The 20505-nt window shown below is 42.8% G+C and overlaps 1 protein-coding gene across 3 annotated transcripts in view; it reads right to left on the reverse strand.

The window, feature by feature from the left end:
* The window catches only part of elovl6 (ELOVL fatty acid elongase 6), a 110561-nt gene that overhangs the window by 64391 nt on the left and 25665 nt on the right, over positions 1-20505 (reverse strand). Inside the window, exon 2 of one of the 3 annotated variants that reach the window (XM_087981438.1) lies at positions 16594-16720. The exons of 1 other annotated variant lie outside the window; for it this stretch is intronic. The gene's annotated coding sequence lies outside the window, so the exon portion shown is untranslated. Of the gene's footprint in view, positions 1-5921; positions 5986-16593; positions 16721-20505 lie in introns of those variants that run through there. One more of the 3 variants, XM_087981403.1, reaches the window with a different exon arrangement.

The following is a 20505-nucleotide window of genomic DNA, read 5'->3' on the forward strand; positions in this document are numbered from 1 at the left end:
TAGGCTGCACCGGGAAGCGAGAAAGGAGATTGCTAAGCCGCTGGCAGGATATTTGCCTCCTCACTCTCCACGGGAGGATTGGAAGGAGGTGAATGTTGTTCCACTTTTCAAGAAGGGTAATAGGGAAATCCCTGGCAATTACTGACCAGTCAGTCTTACGTCTGTGGTCAGCAAAGTTGTGGAAAGAATTCTGAGGGATAGGATTTATGACTATTTGGCGAAGCATAGCGTGATTAAAGGCAGTCAGCATGGCTTTGAGAGGGGCAGGTCATGCCTCACAAATCGTATTGAGTTCTTTGAGGTGGTGTCAAGACAGGTCGACGACAGTAGAGCAGTGGATGTGGTGTATATGGATTTCAGCAAGGCATTTGATAGGGTTCCCCATGGTAGGTGCATTCATAAAGTCAGGAAGTATGGGATACAGGGAGACTTGGCTATCTGGATTCAGAATTGGCTGGCTGACAGAAGGCAGAGAGTGGAAAGTCGATGGAAAGTATTCTGCCTGGAGGACAGTGTTGATTGGGGTCCCGCAGGGCTCTGTTCTTGAGCATCTGCTCTTTGTAGTTTTTATAAATGACTTGGATGAGGAGGTTGAGGGGTGGGTTAGTAAATTTGAAGAAGACACAAAGGTTGGAGGTGTCGTCGATAGTATAGAGGGCTACTGCAGGCTGCAGCGCGACATTGACAGGATGCAGAGCTGGGCTGAGAAATGGCAGATGGAGTTCAATCTGGATAAATGCCAAGTGATGCGTTTTGGAAGGTCGAACTCGAATGCTGAATATAGGATTAAAGACAGGATTCTTGGCAGAGTGGAGGAACAGAGGGATCTGGGTGTGCAAATACATAGATCCTTCAAAGTTGGCACCCAAGTGGATAGGGTTATTAAGAAAGCATATGGTGTTTTGGCTTTCATTAACAGGGGTATCGAGTTTAAGAGCCACGAGGTTTTGCTGCAGCACTACACTTGAAATATTGCATACAGTTCTGGTCGCCCTACTATAGGAAAGATAGAGGCTTTGGAGAGGGTGCAAAGAAGGTTTCCCAGGATACTGCCTGGACTGGAGGGCTTGCCATATGAAGAAAGGTTGAATAAGCTCAGACTTTTCTCACCAGGAGAGGAGACCTGATCGAGGTATACAAAATAATGAGAGGAATAGCCAGAGACTTTTCCCTAGGGCAAGATTGATAGGGATGAGAAGTCATTGTTTGAAGATATTAGGAGGAAGATATAAAGGAGACATCAGAGGTAGATTCTTTACACAAAGAGTTGTGGAGGCACGGAATGTACTGCCAGTTGAGGTGGTGGAAACGAAGTCATTGGGGACATTTAAGTGACTGCTCGACATGCAGATGGATAGCGGTGAGTTGAGGGGTGCGTAGGTTAAGTTACTGTATTTTACATTAGGATTAAGTCTCGGAACAACATCGTGGACCTAAGGGCCTGTTCTGTGCTGTACTTTTCTATGTTCTAATCACTATTTTCTCCCCTTTCAAAAATAGCCTGATATTTGCAATGCTTACACGTACATCAAAAACCTCTCAATTTTCAGCAAGACCAAGATTGCATTAGAAATCTCGGGTCATCATCTAAGCTGACTCTGTAGAGAAAGATTCAAGTTATCTTTCACAGCATTATTCTACCTCTGATGTTTCACACTGGAGGACTAATTTCTGAAATAACAAGGCCTCAACAACCAATGGAAAATAGTACACAAACAAGTTATTGTACAGAATCCCAGCATTGAGGCTACACACAAGGAATTTGGGGGGGAAATAACAGCTCTTTAGACCTTCGGTGTTAACTAAAACACCAAAACTAAAATTTAAAGACAGTGGTCAGGAGTTCCATGGAAACCTTTTAAAACTTGCAACTACTTTAAAGCTTTCCAAATTGCAGATAGTGTAGCTTATGCCTTTTAAAAAAGATAGGAGTGGAATAACCGTGCAGAAGCTACACTCCCCTCAGAAAAAGAACTGGAGATTCAGGCGGCAATTTTAACGAAGCACTATTGGTTGTGGCCAATATTGCCAGAGCATAAATGCAAGATACATTGCACTAGATTACCAGACCTGGTGATCATTGTACTTTCGCCAATTATTGAGGATAGATCAGCTAGTAAAAGAAACCATATTATTTTTTTTTAGATTAGATTACATTACAGTGTAGAAACAGGCCCTTCGGCCCAACAAGTCCACACCGACCCGCCGAAGTGAAACCCACCCATACCCCTACATTTACCCCTTACCTAACACTACGGGCAATTTAGCATGGCCAATTCACCTGACCCTGCACATCTTTTGGACTGTGGGAGGAAACCAGAGCACCCGGAGGAAACCCACGCAGACACGGGGAGAACGTGCAAACTCCACACAGTCAGTCGCCTGAGGCGGGAATTGAACCCGGGTCTCAGGTGCTGTGAGGCAGCAGTGCTAACCACTGTGCCACCGTGTCGCCTGGATGACTGAGTTTTGCTCATTGTAAACTCATCCAGATAAAACCACGAATGAAAAAAGAATAATAATGCCACAGAAAGTCAAGTCTGCCAGTGGCAGCACTATGGAATATGAATTAATTGAGATGTGTTTCTTAATGTGTTTCTTAACAGTGCTATTAACTTTCCCTATCAAATTTCTCTCATCTTTTGATTGTATTGAGACACTACTCTTCAATCATCTGGCATCTTCAGTTTGTCACCTGTGCAAGTATTATCCTTAAGAGACACCATGGTGACTAAGAGGTAATGCACAGGTATGCCACAGCCAATTTTCAGTTGCTGTTGTGTATTCTTTATTTAGAAGCCACTTATTTCTGACATTCTTCTTCAAATGAATGATACCAGCCAGTCACTCCAAACTTGAAATTAACAACAGAAAATGATTTCATCTTTCATTGTAGTGCATTGGCTCAGAATAAAAATGACTTAAAACATCACAAGGAATTTGCTCATTCCTCAAACCAATCACCCTTTCAACTTGTCAAAAGAATGCCATTTCTGTGCTGTAAGCACACGTTCACACTCAAGCCTAGACAGTCAAAACATTTTCATGCTGGGGTCCCAAAAAGATTTTATCATGATGTCAAACATTTACTGTCTGTGCCTATGTGTCTATAAAAATGCACTATGAAAACGTGCAGGAGGGGAAGAGAAGGCAGGAGGCACAGAGACAGACACAAAGCTAGGTGGAGATCTGCAAACAACCTTCACATATACAAAGTTAGGATATAGTCCAACAGGTTTATTCAGAGGTACTAGCTTTCGAAGCGCTACTTCTTCATTAGATGGCTGTGGAGAATTTCTTCTGTGCAATTCAAGTAAGACAGCTAAATAAAGACTGTAGTTTCAAACACACATTGGACATGACTTGTTAAAATTATAAATCCTTAAGTGTTCAATGGCTTCCTTATTGGTTAAGTGTTTATAAGCACAGGATCGAAAGATACAGTTTCAATGCCAATCCTGTGCAAAGTCAACTTCTTACTGCACAAAGAATAGGACAGTGAAGGACTGTGTCATAAAAGTTTCAATTTTAAACCAGAACTTTAAAGAAATTTCTGGGAATTGCATATGAAAGAACTGAAACTAAGTCATTCTAAACAATAAAAGACCTAATCTAAATAGGTTGTTTCCTTGCTGTACATCTCCATGACTTTATTCCATGACACCGCAATCCTGTTGCTATAAATCCTGTGTCTTACGATTCTCCTCCACAACGACCTGATGAAGAAACATCTATCAACCCCTCAGAAAACAAACAGGAAATGACATCACCACAAACCCCAGGAACCCCATCCAGGACAAACATATAAATAGAAAGCAGGAGACAACAGCTTCCCTTCACTTGGAGGTCGCCACTGATGATGTTACCCAGCCAGGTAATGATGTTTCTGGATATCAAACCTACAGCTCAGCAAGCAAACCTACATCCTAAACCTCAACCTGAGCTACAAACCTTGCAAAAAAGATGGGAAGGAAGATGATTAGGTAGGACAGGTCAGGAGGGCAGTGCAGAGTTGGAAGGTTGGATTTGGGCAAAGTTGGGGGAGGGGAAAATAAAGAAATTGGTGAAGTCCACATTGATGCCATGGAGTTGAAGGATCCCAAGGCGGAAGAGGAGGCCTTCTTCCTCCAGGCATCGGGTGGTTAGGGCGTGGTGATGGTGGAGCCCCAGGACCTGCATCAACTTGGCAGAGTGGGAGGGGGAGTTTAAGTGTTCGGCCACTGGGCGGTAGGGTTGGTTGGTGCAGAGATGTGCTCTGTGAGTAGGCATGTAGAGGAGACGGCATCTGTGAATAGGCATGTAGAGGAGACGGCATCTGGAGCAACAGATACAGTAAATGACGTGTGGAAGTGCCAGTGAAACTTTGATGGATGTGGAAGGCTCCTTTGGGTGCAGGTTTTGCAATTCCTGTGGTGACAGGTCGGGGGGGGGGGTGGACCTGACAAGGGGTTGCGGAGGGAATGGTATTTACGGAAAGCAGATGGGGTGGGGAGGTAAATATATCTCAGGTGGTAGGGTCCTATTGTAAGTGGCAGAAATAGTGGAGGATGATGCAACTTATACGGAGGCTGATGCAGTGGAAGGTGAGGAGCGGGGGTTCTGTCCTTTTGCGGTTGGAGGGGTAACGTTCAAGGGCAGAGGTGCAAGAAGTGAATGAAATGCGCTGGAGGACATCAACCACCACATGGGAGGAGAAATTGCGGTCTTTAAAGAAGGAAGCCATCTTGTGTGTTCCGTTTATAGGTGGCGGAAGTGGTGGAGGATGATTTTCCATTGTAAGTGGCAGAAATGGCCGAGGATGGACCAGTTCCACCAGAGAATCTGCTCCCAGAAGGCCACAGTTTTCCCTCCCACATGGTTGATGATGCCCTTCCCGCACCTCCGCCCTCAAACCCCACCCCTCCAACCTCAACAAGGACAGAACCCCCCCCCACCCCTCCAACCGCAACAAGGACAGAACCCCCCCCCCCTCACCTTCCACCCCACCAACCTCTGTATACATCACATCATCCTCCGCCATTTCTACCACCTACAAATGACAAATGGATCCCAGAAATAATTTCCCTCCCCACCCATATCCACTTTCCGTAAAGACCATTCCTTCCACGACTCCCTAGTCAGGTCTACGCGTCTCACCAGCCCACCTTCCCTACCACCACAGGAATTGCAAAACCTGCGCACAAACTTGACTCCACCCCGCCATCTCCACCAAAGGCCCTAGAGGAGCCTTCCACATCCAAAGCTTCATCTGCACTGCCACACATCATTTACTGTATCAGTTGCTCCAATGTGGTCTCCTCTGTGTTGGGCAGACAGGGCGCCTACTCGCAGAGCGCTTCTGAGAACAACTCAAAGACACCCACATCAACCAACCCTACTGCCCCATTCCAACCCCATGGCATCAATGTGGATTTCACCAGCTTGTTCTTTTCCCCTCTCTCCACCTTATCCCAGATCCAACCTTTCAACCCAGATCCGCCCTCGTGACCTGTCCATCTTCCTGCCCACCTATCCACTCCACCTCTGACCTATCACCGTTACCCCCACCTGTATATACCTATCACACTCTCAGCTACCTTCTGCCCAGTCCCACCCCCCCCCGCCTTCCATTTATCTCACCACCCCCTCAGCTCACAGCCTCATTACTGATCAAAGACTTTTGCCCGAAACGTCAATTCTCCTGCTCTTCGGATTCATCTGCTGATTTTTAACATTGTCTCCCCCCAGTTCAACACCTGCACCTCCAAATCATGACTTCAGATATATTGTTGTTACTATTTGTAAATTGTAGACCTAATCCTTACCATAGCAATTGTGTTACAAACACAATGTCAAAGCGGACTGCTGCTTAATCTCTTCAGTCAATACTGTACTGTACAGTGAAGGGCAGCAAGAAGGTTAAATATAAAAGGTAAACTCACAATATGGCATTAAGATGCAAGTTTGTGCCAGAAACCAGTTTGATGGGCTGAATCGCTTTTTCTCATTCATGGTTTCTTAACAGAAAATCAAATAGAAGTCCATAAAAAAACGTAACAATCTATTCTCCAATAGAAAAATAAAAGTGCATCACATTGACAATAATACTGACATAATCACAGTACAAATGAAAGTCACAATATGTCAAGGTCATATAACATAACTAAGACTACTGGCACAAGTACAGAAACTACATAAGTACCATATAAAACAAATATTAAACCGATACCAATGAGTTACTCCAAGGTTGTAATCTGAGTCAGGATTCAGCTGACTTAGAGTCATAGGAAACAGAACCTTCGGTCCAACCCGTCCATTCCAACCAGATATCCCAACCCAAACTAGTGCACGAATGCCTTCTAAATGTTGCAATTGTACTAGCCTCTACCACTTCCTCTGGCAGCTCATTCCATACTCTCACCACCTTCTGTATGGAAAAATTGCCCCTTAGATCTCTTATATCTTTCCCCTCTCACCCTAAATCTATACGTTCTAGTTCTGGGCTCCCCCACCCCAGGAAAAGACTTTGTCTATTTATCCGAGCCATGCCCCTCATAATTTTGTAAACCTCTATAAGGACACCCCTCAGCCTCTGATGGTCCAGGGAGAAAAGCCCAGCCTATTCAAACTCTCCCTAAAGCTCAAATCCTCCAACCCTGGCAACATCCTTTTCGATCTTTTCTGAACCCTTTCAAGTTTCACAACATCTTTCAGATAGGAAGACAACCAAAATTGCATGTAATATTCCAACAGTGGCGTAACCAAAGTCCTGTACAGCCGCAACATGACCTCCCAACTAGTGTACTCAATACTCTGACCAATAAAAGAAAGCATACCAAAGACTGCCTTCGCTATCCTATCTACCTGCGACTACACTTTCAAGGAGCTATGAACCTGCACTCCAAAGTCTCTTTGTTCAGGGACACCCCCGCAGACCTTACCATTAAGTGTATCAGTCCTGCTAAGATTGGCTTTCCCAAAATGCAGCACCTCACATTTATCTAAATTAAACTACCTGCCACTCTTTAGCCCACTAGCCCATCTGATCAAGATCTTGTTTTAATTTGAGGTCACCTTCTTTGCTGTCCACTACACCTCCAATTTTGATATTATCTGAAACTTACTAACTATACCTGTATAAATGCGAGGTGATGCATTTTGGAAGGTCAAATTTGAAAGCTGAGTACAGGATTAAGGATAAGATTCTTGGCAGTGTGGAGGAACAGAGGGATCTTGGTGTGCAGGTACATAGATCCCTTAAAATGGCCACCCAAAGTGGATAGGGTTGTGAAGAAAGCATATGGTGTTTTGGCTTTCATTAACAGGGGGATTGAGTTTAAGAAACGTGAGATCTTGTTGCAGCTCTATAAAACTTTGGTTAGACCGCACTGCGTTGGGTTCTGGTCGCCCTATTATAGGAAAGATGTGGATGCTTTGGAGAGGGTTCAGAGGAGGTTTACCAAGATGCTGCCTGGACTGGAGGGCTTATCTTATGAAGAGAGGTTGACTGAGTTCGGACTTTTTTCATTGGAGAAAAAGAGGAGGAGAGGGGACCTAATTGAGGTATACAAGATAATGAGAGGCACAGATAGAGTCAATAGCCAGAGACTATTTCCCAGGGCAGAAATGACTAACACGAGGAGTCATAGTTTTAAGCTGGTTGGAGGAAAGTATAGAGGGGATGTCAGAGGTGGGTTCTTTACACAGAGTTGATAGAACATGGAATGCGTTGCCAGCAGCAGTTGTGGAAGCAAGGTCATTGGGGACATTTAAGAGACTGCTGGACATGCATATGGTCACAGACATTTGAGGGTGCATACATGAGGATCAGTGGTCGGCACAACATTGTGGGCTGAAGCTGAAAATGTGTTGCTGGAAAAGCGCAGCAGGTCAGGCAGCATCCAAGGAACAGGAGAATCGACGTTTCGGGCATAAGCCCTTCTTCAGGAATGAGGAAAATGTGCCCAGCAGGCTAAGATAAAAGGTAGGGAGGAGGGACTTGGGGGAGGGGCGTTGGAAATGCGATAGGTGGAAGGAGGTCAAGGTGAGGGTGATAGGCCGGAGTGGGGTGGGGGCGGAGAGGTTAGGAAGAAGATTGCAGGTTAGGAAGGCGGTGCTGAGTTCGAGGGATTTGACTGAGACAAGGTGGGGGGAGGGGAAATGAGGAAACTGGAGAAATGTGAGTTCATCCCTTGTGGTTGGAGGGTTTCTAGGCAGAAGATGAGGCACTCTTCCTCCAACCGTCGTGTTGCTATGGTCTGGCGATGGAGGAGTCCAAGGACCTGCATGTCCTTGGTGGAGTGGGAGGGGGAGTTGAAGTGTTGAGCCACGGGGTGGTTGGGTTGGTTGGTCTGGGTGTCCCAGAGGTGTTCTCTGAACCGTTCCGCAAGTAGGCGGCCTATCTCCCCCATACAGAGGAGGCCACATCGGGTGCAGGGGATGCAATAAATGATGTGTGTGGAGGTGCAGGTGAATTTGTGGCGGATATGGAAGTATCGCTTGGGGCCTTGGAGGGAAGTAAGGGGGGAGGTGTGGGCGCAAGTTTTGCATTTCTTGTGGTTGCAAGGGAAGGTGCCGGGAGTGGAGGTTGGGTTGGTGGGGGTGTGGACCTGACGAGGGAGTCACGGAGGGAGTGGTCTTTACGGAATGCTGATAGGGGAGGGGAGGGAAATATAGGCCCCAAGGGATACTTCCACATCCGCCACAAATTCACCTGCACCTCCACACACATCATCTATTGCATCTGCGTTTCATGACATCCAGCACTTCCTCCTCTGTAATATGGACTTTTTTGGAGATGTCACCATCTATTTCCCTACATTCTATATTTTCCACGTCCTTTTCCACAGTAAACACTGATGCAAAATACTCATTTAGTATCTCTCCCATCTCCTGTGGCTCCACACAAAGGCTGCCTTGCTGATCTTTGAGGGGCCCTATTCTCTCCCTAGTTACCCTTTTGTCCTTCATGTATTTGTAAAAACCCTTTGGATTCCCCTTAACCCTATTTGCCAAAGCTAATTCGTGCCCCCTTTTTGTCCTCCTGATTTCCCTCTTACTGCCTTCATATTCTAAGGATTCACTCGATTTATCCTGTTTATATCTGACATATGCTTCCTTCTTTTTCTGAATCAAACCCTCGCTTTCTTTAGTCATCCAGCATTCCTTACACCGACCAACCTTTCCTTTCACCCTGACAGGAATATACAGTGTCTACACTCTTGTTATCTCATTTCTGAAGGCTTTCCATTTTCCAGCCGTTCCTTTTCCTGCGAACATCTGCCCCCAATCAGCTTTTGAAAGTTCTTGCCTAATACCGTCAAAATGAGCCTTCCTCCAATTTAGAACTTCAACTTTTAGATCTGGTCTATCCTTTTCCATCACTATTTTAAAACTAATAGAAATATGGTTGTTGGCCACAAAGTGCTCGCCCCCACTGACATTTCGCTCAACTGCACTGCCTTATGTTCCAACAGTAGGTCAAGTTTTGCACCTTCTCCAGTAGCTATATCCCCATGTTGAATCAGAAAATTTTCTTGTGCTTGCTTAACAAATTCCTCTTCATCTAAACCCTTAACACTCTGGCAGTCCTAGTCTGTGTTTGGAAAGTTAAAATCCACGACCATTACCACTCTATTATTCTTACAGATAACTAACATCTCCTTACAAATGGTCAGTCAATTTCCTGTTGACTATTAGGAGGTCTACAATACAATCTCAATAAGGTGATCATCCCTTTCGTATTTCTCAGTTCTACCCAAGTAACTTCCCTGGATATATTTCCAGGAATATCCTCCTTCAGTACAGCTGTAATGAAAAACATCACTTATCAAAAACATCACTTCGCCTCCTCTCTTTCTGTCTTTCCTGTAGCATTTGTATCCTGGAACATTAAACTGCCAGTCCTGTCATTCCCTGAGCCATGTTTCTGCAATTGCTATGATATCCCAGTCCCATGTTCCTAACCATGCGCTGAGTTCATCTGCCTTCCCTGGTAGGCCTCTTGCATTGAAATACATGCAGTTTATCAGTCCTACCTTGTTCTCTGCTTTGTCCCTGCCTGCCTTGACTGCTTGCCTCACTTCTGTTCTCAACTGTACCAATCTCAGAATGATCTCTTTCCTCATTATCTCCCTGGGTCCCACCCCCACCTTAATAGTTTAATTCCTTCTGAGCAGCTCTAGAAAATCTTCCTGGCAGTGTGTCAGTCCCCTTCCAATTCGGGTGCAATTCATCCTTGTACAGGTCACTTATACCCCACAAAAGATTGCAACGATCTAAAAATGTAAATCCTTCTCCCATACACCAGCTCCTCAGCCATGCATTCATCTGCTCTGTCTTCTTATTCCTATCCTCCCTCACTCGGAGCACCGGGAGTAATCCAGATAATACTACTCTCGAGTATCTCATTTTTAAATTCCTGCCTAACTCTCTCTATTCTCCCCTCAGAATCTCATCACCTTCCCTTCCTATGTCATTGGTTCGAATGTGTACAATGACCTCCTTCTAGTCCCTCTCCTCCTTGAGAATATTCTGCAGCCTCTCTTGAGGCATCCTTGATCCTGACACCAGCAAGGCAACACATCATTCTCCTTTCTCGCTACTGGCCACAGAAATGTCTCTCTGTACCTCGGACTAGATAGTCCCTTAACACAATTGATCTCTTGGAACCTGACGTACCCCTCATTGCATGACAGCCAGTTTCAATGCCAGAAACTTGGCTAGTTGTGCTGCATTCCCCTGAGAATCTATCACTCCCTACATTTTCCAAACAGCATACTTGTTTGAAATCAGAATAGCCAGAAGACTCCTGCACTAACTGCCTACCTCTCTTAGCTTTCCTGAAGTAAATCCATCTATGTGACTGTACCTGCACCTGCACCATTTCTCCTTTCCTGTAACTGCCATCCACTACATCCCCTTGCTTTTGTAATTCCTCATTGTGTCTGTCTCTGTAACAGATCCATTCGATCTTATAGAATTTGTAACCAACAGCAATTATTTCATATATAATCCTCAGAAACACAAACTCTCCCTAAACTCCCACATCTGACAAAAAGAGCATTTCACTCTACCAAAGACCATTTTTGATTCTTTCAATCAAAACTTATCTCAATAAAACATATAAGAAAGAACCCACTCTATTCACTACTGCAGAGTTGCTGGAAGGTCACACTTAAAGAAATTCACTTACCTGTTTCTGTGCTGTGACCTCTCCCAAAAGTATTCCTCCAAGATAAGCTGTGAATTTCACCGTTTGTTAATTTTCCCAGATGCACTCTGATGTCCAGCGATACATGAATTCAAACAGCAAAGACAGTAACTTCGCAGGTTCATTGATGTGTCAGTTTCTATCTCTCGCTCCTGCACAGACCTCACAATGTGCTTCCTTTGTCTGTTCCTCTCCCTTTTAAAACTGCTGTTGTTTTGACTTTTGTTTTCTCCTAGCTGAAACCTTCCAGACCTGGCAACATTCTGTAAATCTTTTCTGAACCCTTGCAAGTTTAACAACATCCTTCCTATAGGAGGGAGACCAGAATTGCACACAATATTCCAAAAGTGGTGTAACCAATGTCCTATACAGCCACATGACCTCCCAACTCCTATATTCAATGCTCTCACCAATAAAGGCAATCATACCAAATGCCTTCTTCACTATCCTATCTCCCTGCGACTCCAGTTTCAAGGAACTCTGAACCAAGGTCTCCTTGTTCAACAGCACTCCGCAGGACCTTCCTTTTAAATGTATAAATCCTGCCCTGATTTGACTTTCCAAAATGTGAGGTACTGCATTTATCTAAATTCAACTCCATCTGCCACTTCTCGGTCCATTGTTGTAGTTTGACATAATCTTTGTCCACTACACCACCAATTTTGGTGTTATCTGCAAACTTATTAACCATGCTTATGTTCACATCCAAATCATTTATATAAATGACAAAATACAGTGGACACGGGGCTGATCCTTGTGACCAGTAGTCACATGTCTCAAGCATGAAAAGCAACCCTCCCGTCACCACCCTTTATCTTCTACCTTTGAGATAGTTCTGTACCCAAATGGCTAGTCGTCTCTGTATTCCATGTAGTCTAACCTTGCTAACCAGATTACCAGAAGGAATGTCTTAGAGATGTCCATACAGATCATGTCCACTGCTCTGTACTCATCAATCCTCTTTTGTCATTTCAAAAAACTAAATCAAGTTATTGAGATCTGATTTCCACACACAAAGCCATGTCAACTATCCCTAATCAGTCCTTCTCTTTCCAAGTACACAGGCATCCTGTCCTTCTCGTGAAGCCTCCAACAGTTTGCCTACCACCGATCTCAGGCTCACCGATCTATAGTTCCCTTTTCCTAACCACCCTTTTGGAATAGTGCCCTCACGTTAGCCCACCTCCAGTTTTCTGGCACCTCACCTGTGACAATTGATGATAAAAATATCTCCATAAAGGGCCCTTAGCTTCCCACAGAGTTGCAGGGTAAAACTGATTAAATTCTGGGAATTTATCCATCTTTATGTGTTTTAAGACATTAAAGACCACCTCTGTGCTTTGGACATTTTTCAAGATGTCACCAACTCTTTCCCCACATTCCATATCTTCCATGTCCTTCTCCACAGGAAGCACTGATGCAAAATACTCATTTAGTATCTTCCCCCAACCTCCTGCAGGTTCCATACATAGACTGCCTTGCTGATCTTTGAGGGCCCTGTTTTTCTCCTAGTTACCCTTTTGTCCTTAATGCATTTATAAAATCCCTTTGGATTCTCCTTAACCCTATTTGCCAAAGCTATCTTGTGTCCCTTTTGTGCTCTCCTAATTTTCCTCTTAAGTATATTCCTTCCTGCCTTTATACTCTTGAGGATTCACTCAATCTCAGCTGATACATGATTCCTTATTTTTCTTGACTAAAAACTCAATTTCTCTAGTCATCCTGCATTTCCTACACTTACCAGCCTTGCCTTTCACCCTAACAGGACATACTGTTTCTGGACTCTCATTATCTATCACATTTTTGAGGGCTTCCCTCTTTCCATCTGTCCCTTTACCTGCGAACATCCACCCTGAATCAACGTTTGAAAGTTCTTGTCTAATATCAAAATTGGCCATCATTCAATTTAGCAGTTTAACTTTTAGATCAGTTCTATCCTTTTCCATCACTATTTTAAAACTAAGAGAATTACAGTCGCTTGCCACAAAGTGCTCCCCCACTGACACCTCAGTCACCTATCCTGCCCTATTTCCCAAGAATAGGTCAAGTTTGCACCATCTGTAGTGAATGCAACTTCTCAGTACATCCAGATACTGAATCAAAAATTTTCTTGTACACACAAATTCCTCTGCATCTAAACCCTTAACTCTATGGCAATTCCAATTTATGTTGGAAAGTTAAAATCCCCGACCATAATCACCCTATTATTCTTACAGATAACTGAAATATTCTTACGAATTAGTTTCTCAATTTCCCATTGACTGTTGTGGGTCTATAGTGCAATCTCAATAAAGAGATGAGATTACCTACAGCATGGAAACAGGCCCTTCAGGCCAACAAGTCCACACTGACCTTCTGATGAGTAACCCACCCAGACTCATTTCCCACTGACTAATGCATCTAACAATATGGATGGTTTAGAATGGCCAATTCACCTAACCTGCACATCTTTGGACTGTGGGAGGAAACCAGAGCACCCAGAGGAAACCCGCGCAGACACGGGAAGAACGTGCAAACTCAATGCTGGAATCGAACCCGAGTCGCTGGTGCGGAGAGGCAGCAGTGCTAACTACTGAGCCACCGTGCTGCACAATGGTGATCATCCCTTTCTTATTTCTAGGTTCCATCCGAATAATGTCCCTAGATGTATTCCTAAGAAATCCTCCTTTAGTACAGCCGTAATGCTATCCCTTATCAAAAATGCCACTACCCGTCCTTTGTTGCCCCCTTTCTATCCTTCCTATAGCATTTCTATGCTGGAAGATTAAGCTGCCAGTCCTGTCCATCCCTGACCCACATCTCTGTAATTGTTATGATATCACAGCCCCATCTTCCCAACCTCGCCCTGAGTTCATCTGCCTGCCGTGCTATGCCTCTTGCATTGAAGTAAATGCATTTTAATTTACAGTCCTACCTTGTTCTCTGCTTTGTTCCTGCAAATCTTGATTATTTAGACTTGCTCTTTTTCCCAACTGTACCAGTCTCAGAGTGATCTCTTTCTTTGTTGTCTCCCTGCCCTGCAATCACCTCCCAACTCCACCACACCTTGCTGGTTTACATCCTCCTGAGCGGCATGAGCAAATCTCCCTGCCAGTATATTAGTCCCCTTCCAATTCAAGTGCAATCTATCCTTGTACAGGTCACTTCTACCCCAGAAGAGATTGCAATGATCCAAGAATGTGACCCCTTCTCCCTTGCACCAGCTCCTCAGCAAGGCACTAATCTGCTTTATCCTCCTATTCCTACCCTCACTAGTTTGCAGCACTTGGAGTAATCCAGCTATTACCACACTTGAGGATTTCCTTTTTAAATTCCTGCCTAACTCACTATATTCTCCCTTCAGAATCTTGTCCTTTTCCCTTCCTGTGTGATTAGTTCCAATGCGTACAATGACCTACTACCAATCCCTCACCCCTTTGAGAATATTCTGCTGTCTTTAAAATTTACATCATGAAATATGATGAATACTACAGTTCATTTGAAAGTATTTGTTTTGTGAATAGTTTTTTTAAAATATGACTGCAGAGGCATTTCAGATGAATGTGTTGAATATTTATATCATGATCTAGTTTGAGTTTTTTTAAGTATGGGAAGAATTTCATCTGAGTTGTTCATCTCTTCCATAAAGAGCAGTGGATGCTGGGTCATTGCATATATCCAATGCTGAGTTAGTCAGATTTTTGCCATCTCGGTTCGTTCAGTACATTCACATCACTTGTATCACCCTTTGATCTTTTACTTATAAATTGTGTTCAATATATTCTCTCACTAGCACCTATGGCTCTAAAAGCTTATGCTTTCAAATAAACCTGTTATGGGCGGCACGGTGGCACAGTGGTTAGCACTGCTGCCTCACAGCGCCAGAGATCCGGGTTCAATTCCCAACTCAGGCGACTGACTGTGTGGAGTTTGCACATTCTCCCCGTGTCTGCTCCGGGTGCTCCGGTTTCCTCCCACAGTCCAAAAGATGTGCAGGTCAGGTGAATTGGCCATGCTAAATTGCCCGTAGTAGGAGGTAAGGGGTAAATGTAGGGGTATGGGTGGGTTGCGCTTCAGCAGGGTGGTGTGGACTTGTTGGGCCGAAGGGCCTGTTTCCACACTAAGTAATCTAATCTAATAATCTGGTGTCATGTGATTTTTGACTGACAGGGGAGTTGACGGTTCTAGGAGAAGGCTGAAGAGTACAGCTGAGGACTTAATCAGATACGCCATTTCCTTAATCAATGGTGGAGCAGGCTTAGTGGTTTAATGGCGAATTGCTGCTCCTGTTTCCTGCTTTACAATCTCATATACTGATTTGTTCAATGATATAATGCAATGATCAAACTCTTCAAGCCTTCAGTATGGATGTTGCATCTTTAGCCCAATACATTGTTGTAGTTGGTGATTTCTGTCATACTTACGATTAGTATTTATAAACAAAATTAACTTCCATCCCAAACCAAGGGATGTTGGATTGCACTGAGGGGAAAAAAATCTTTTTATGGAGAAGAGAGCTGTAAGGAGCCAGTAGCAAGAAATTTCTACAGATGGGTGAGAAGAGGCAGCAAAGGAACAAAAAAGAAACACCTAAGAATTGTACATAATCTGAGAGACAGGCTCCTGTAACAGATCTTCAGTCTCCCTAAACTCTCATATCTTAACTGTCAAGTAGCTTAAAGTGTTCTTAGCTCAGTGTCAAGCATATGATCTCCAAATTTCAGAAATGGAAATACACAATCTGAGGTGACAACTGCAAGACCTTGATTTAAAAAATAATTAATGTTGGTTTTGTATTGATAACATTGCTACCTATGAACAATACAATATAACACCAATTAGTTTGCTGCAAATATTTTAGTAATGTTTAGATTTTTGGGAACATTTAACTATTAAATCATGGTTAAGAAAGTTGCAAAATTGTACATAATTTCTATTATTGTATTCTAGTGCTTAAAATGCATTAGCTTCATACAAGATTGATCTCTTAATAGAGATTATGGGTACATATAGAAATTGTGCAGAACCTTAGTGTGCTGCTGGCTATTGAAACGTCTGGTGTAGTCAATACAACCTATGCAGTAATCACTGTTTTCTTTAGATTGATAGTTAGTCCAAATTCATGACAAACTAGTGAATAGCTTTTGCAAAGCTCATTTAAGTTCTATTTCACTCTGTGACAAACATAGCATCATCTGTGAAAGTTGTATAAATTTAAAAATTAACAATTTTATCTTTTGCACTTGGTTGTGCAATTCGAGAGATTTCCACCTATCGTTTTTTTAATGGACTAATACAGTGCAGCGTTAGAGGAGAAAAGAATAATCGACCAATAAGAAAATACTATATGTACAAAAGAGTGTTGTGCCAAATACATTTGCGTTTGATAGCACTACTGACTTCAAAACTGCCATTTTTATTACCCTCATGCTAGATTGCAAGGTCCTCATTGTTGAAAGATCAAATAAAACTAAGGAGAAGTAGAAAGATCAATTCTCTGTCTTCACTGGGTAGTGCCCTATCTGATCAGGTCAGAAGCCTTTGTAGGATCTATAAAGAAGAAAAATATGGTTTATGATAATTACATCAGATAAGCTAATTTCAAGATTCTGATTTGGTTAAGGATTGACATTTATATTGCTAAGCAGAGGTAAAATCACTGATTTAATGAGTACTTGATGTAAATTATGGTTGTGGGTGTTGTCTGGACAACATGACACAGGAACAGAAAGCATGCTTGGTATGTCATCAGAAACAGAAAATTTATGTTTACGGATTCTGTGGAATCCATTTGCAGAGCTGAAAGTATTGTGGAGTCCAATTTGAAATTCAATGCTGTGGGAGTGGTGGCAAGCACAGTGAAAAAATGCCATCAGGATATTGAATTGAGTTTCAAATCAGAACTATAATTCTGAAGGGCTCAGCAGAATTGTACTAACACTGATGAAGTACAAAGAAATAAATGGAATGCTGAAGCTAAGCACAGTACTTGGGTAAATTGATAGGACAAAAAGGATTAAGTTAGCTTGTGCCAGCTTAAGTTTAATTTTAAAAGGCCATTTCAAAGAACGCTGATAAATAACAGCAGGTAAGCCTAAAAGAATGTAGAGCTTGAAACAAACTGGAACAAAGACCAGTAATTTAAAAAATCTTTCAAACTGTAGCATGACAAAGTTACTTATTTTTCCCTTAGTGTAGCACCTAATGGGAAATTTGCATATGGGCTGAACAAATGTTTTTGATATACTATTTCACTGATAGTGGGACAATAATACTGAATTCATACTGAGGAGGACTGCAATAAGCTTCAACAAGGCATTAAAAAAAAACTTGGAAAATGGCAAGTGAATTTTAACACAAATAGTAAGGAAGAAAAGGAAGGTTTAGGGAGGGAAAAAAAAAATCAACCTGTCCAGACATGTTATGACACAGCTCCATGTTGGCTGGAACTTGAACCCTGCACCTTCTGTCGCAGGGGTAGGGACATTGACACTGCCACAAAAACCCCAGTAAGAAAGTCATGTATTATATGAGGGGGAGAAAATGAATTTCAGTGGACGAAGGGAGAGAAGGATTCTGCGAGGACAAAAAGACGACAGGTTACATAAAGTGATGGAGGCTAGACGTTCACTGTAACTTAAAACCAAGCATTAGAATTTCTTTATAGAAATGCAAAGTAGAGAAGTTTTAGCACATTGACACTTGGGAGTAAATGCTGGATACATTTCCAATCAGCATAATATAAAAGTGGTGAAGAAACTCTGGAGAGCATGAAAAACATTTTACAGGGATAACACCAGAATTTTGGGTAGGACTTATTAGAAAAGGATAAGTAATGCTATCCACTGGCCAGACAGACATTACTGTAACAACTTGTACTTGTGATTTGGAGGAGCTGGTGTTGGATTGGGGTGTACAAAGTTTAAAATCACACACCAAGTTATAGTCCAACAGGTTTATGTGGAAACACTAGATTTCGGAGTGTTGATCCTACATCACAACCACCTGATAAAGGAGCAGCACTTCGAAAGCTAGTGCTTCCAAATAAACCTGTTGGACTATAACCTGGTGTTGTGTGATTTTAAAAACTTGTACTTGAGTAACAACTTCAAAACCAGCTAGACTAAAAAAAAGTGTGCTTGATCCTTCCCCTCTTTAAATATTCATTACTACTGCACCAAGGCTGCAAGGTGTAGCATCCACAAGGTGCGATGCAGCAAATCACCAAGGCATCTTGGATAAACCTTCCAAACCCACTGCGTTTATCCTGTAAAATAGCTTAACAGTAGACACAGAACATGTTCTGAACTTGAATTGGATAACCATTACTGTAACTTTGCATCAATAGATGAAAATCCAAGATGGGCCAATGGGCTGAGAAGTCACAGATGGAGTTAATTCAGATAAATGTGAGGTGCTGCATTTTGGGAAAGCAAATCTTAGCAGGACTCATACACTTAATGGTAAGGTCCTAGGGAGTGTTGTTGAAAAAGAGACCTTGGAGTGCAGGTTTATTGCTCCTTGAAATTGGAGTCACAGGTAGATAGGATAGTGAAGATGGTGTTTGGTATGCTTTCCTTTATTGGTCAGAGTATTGAGTACAGGAGTTAGGAGGTCATGCTGCAGCTGTCGGACATTGGTTAGGCCACTTTTGGAATATTGCGTGCAATTCTGGTCTCCTTCCTATCGGAAAGATGTTGTGAAACTTGAAAGGGTTCAGAAAAGATTTACAAGGATGTTGCCAGGATTGGAAAATTTGAGCTACTGAATGAGGCCTGAATGATGTTTTCCCTGGAACGTCGAAGGCTGACGGATGACCTTATAGAGGTTTACAAAATCATGAGGGGTATGGATAGGATAAATAGACAAAGTATTTTCCCTGGGATGGGGGAGTCCAGAACTAGAGGGCATATGTTTAGGTTGAAAGGGAAAAGGTATAAAAAAGAGACCCAAGGGGCAACTTTTTCACACAGATGGTGGTATGTGTATGGAATGAGCTGCCAGAGGAAGGTACAATTGCAATATTTAAAAGGCACCTGGATGGATATATGAATAGGAAAGTTTGGAGGGATATGATCCAGGTGCTGGCAGGTGGGACTAGATTGGGTTGGGATATCTGGTCGGCATGGACAGGTTGGACCAAAGGGTCTGTTTCAGTGCTGTAAATCTCCATGACTCTATTAGTCCTTTTTTAATATCTTTGCCACACTGACAGGAGTGATTCAGGAAGACAGTTGACCATCATATTTACCAGAGAAATTAGGAATGGGCAATAGATGTTGTAGCTAGCTAGCCTAATCTCAAGAGTGAAATTTTAAAAACATGTCTTACTTTCAACTGAATTTTTGAATAGAGGAAGTTGTCCAGAAATGATTAAGTACAGTCATTTTAACATAAGGGAGCAAAGAGAAACTAGCCTCTTAGAGATCTAAAGCAATTGGTAGATTAACTAGGAGAGATGAAAATATTGCTTTTGTTTATCCAGCCAGTGGTGGAAGCAGTTCAGTAGTAAGTTCAAACTGAATTTGTTTTTGAAAAAGAAAACTGATGGTATGAACAAAAAGTCAGAGGAGCAAGACAAATTGGACAGCTGGCACAATTACAATCATTTGGATGGCTTCTTTCCATGCTGTCGGACTCTGGTCCCAAACCAGTAAAGGAAGCTCTAACGTGTTCCAAAACCTATACTTCATGTCATCGATAATGAAAAGCCAAGATCATCCCTACGCCTCCACTTCTTGCATTCAATCAACCGTCAAACCTTAAACAGACCATAGTTTACAGCAAACTACCTAGTCTTCCAGGCATCAATCACAAAACCACACAACCCTGCCATGGCAACCTCTGCAAGACATGTCAGATCATTGACATAAATACTAGCATCACATGTGGGAACATCAACCACCACATAGATGACAGATAGTCATGTGACTTGGCCAGTGTTGCCTACCTCATACGCTGCAGGCAAGTTTGCCCCGAAGCATGGTATATTGTTGAGATCATGCAGTTGCTGTGACACTAGATGAATGGACACTGTGCAATAATCGCCAGACAGAGATATTCTCTCCCAGTCATAGTCATAGAGATGTACAGCATAGAAAAAGATCCTTTGGCCCAAGTCATCCATGCTGACCAGATATCCTAACCTAATCTCCTAGATTCCCATTGGCCAGCACATGGCCCATATCCCTCTAAACCCTTCCTATTCATATACCCATCCACATGCTTTTTAAATGATGTAATTGTATCAGCCTCCACCACTTCCTCTGGCAGCTCATTCTATACACACACCACCCTCTGTCTTAGCTCACTTTTTAAATTTTAATCCTTTCATC

Source organism: Chiloscyllium plagiosum, unplaced genomic scaffold (assembly GCF_037043375.1).
Source record: "Chiloscyllium plagiosum isolate Xiang-an unplaced genomic scaffold, Cpla_swu_hap1 HiC_scaffold_1, whole genome shotgun sequence".
In the NCBI taxonomy this organism is placed as follows: Eukaryota; Metazoa; Chordata; class Chondrichthyes; order Orectolobiformes; family Hemiscylliidae; genus Chiloscyllium; species Chiloscyllium plagiosum.